This window comes from Meleagris gallopavo, unplaced genomic scaffold (assembly GCF_000146605.3).
Source record: "Meleagris gallopavo isolate NT-WF06-2002-E0010 breed Aviagen turkey brand Nicholas breeding stock unplaced genomic scaffold, Turkey_5.1 ChrUn_random_7180001952524, whole genome shotgun sequence".
Taxonomy (NCBI): Eukaryota; Metazoa; Chordata; class Aves; order Galliformes; family Phasianidae; genus Meleagris; species Meleagris gallopavo.
Genome location: NW_011213631.1, coordinates 1 through 521, shown reverse-complemented (window position 1 = coordinate 521; position 521 = coordinate 1). Strand labels below are relative to the sequence as shown.

At 65.5% G+C, this 521-nt stretch overlaps 1 non-coding gene across 1 annotated transcript; it reads right to left on the bottom strand.

Annotated features, from left to right (window-relative positions):
* Nucleotides 1–30: 30 nt before the first annotated feature.
* On the bottom strand, nt 31–102 carry TRNAQ-CUG. The gene has a single exon. It is a non-coding gene; the product is annotated as a tRNA-Gln (tRNA).
* Nucleotides 103–521: the final 419 nt, after the last annotated feature.

Genomic DNA, 521 nt, shown 5'->3' with positions numbered 1-521 from the left:
AAAAAATGGAAAGGAAAAACAAAAACGTTCAGGTTCCACCGAGATTTGAACTCGGATCGCTGGATTCAGAGTCCAGAGTGCTAACCATTACACCATGGAACCGCGGTGACAGCACCATTCCCCGGCCACCTCTAGTCCTTACTCCGCAGCACTTCGCGCTACCACCGTAGCCGGTCCCGGGGCTGTGACCGCTCGGTGGAACCAGCGGTGCCCGGGAGGACTCGTCTGTACTGGGCCGAGCTCGCAGCCCGTCCCACCGGCAGCACCGTCCCTTTAAGGCCGGGCGGGGCGGGAGGACGGAAGCAGCTCCGCGGCGCTACCCCGGAAGGACCCGGCCGTGGGCGGGCAGAGTGCGGAAGCGCTGAGGCGGCTGTAGGGAGGGGTCCGGCACCCGCTCCCGTCCCCGGCCCCGTCCTCGGCCTCCGCTGAGCTTCGCACCATGGGCAACCGCGACGACGAGTACGATTATCTCTTCAAAGGTAACGCCCGCGTCTCCGTGCTGCCCGCGGGTCACCTTCGCG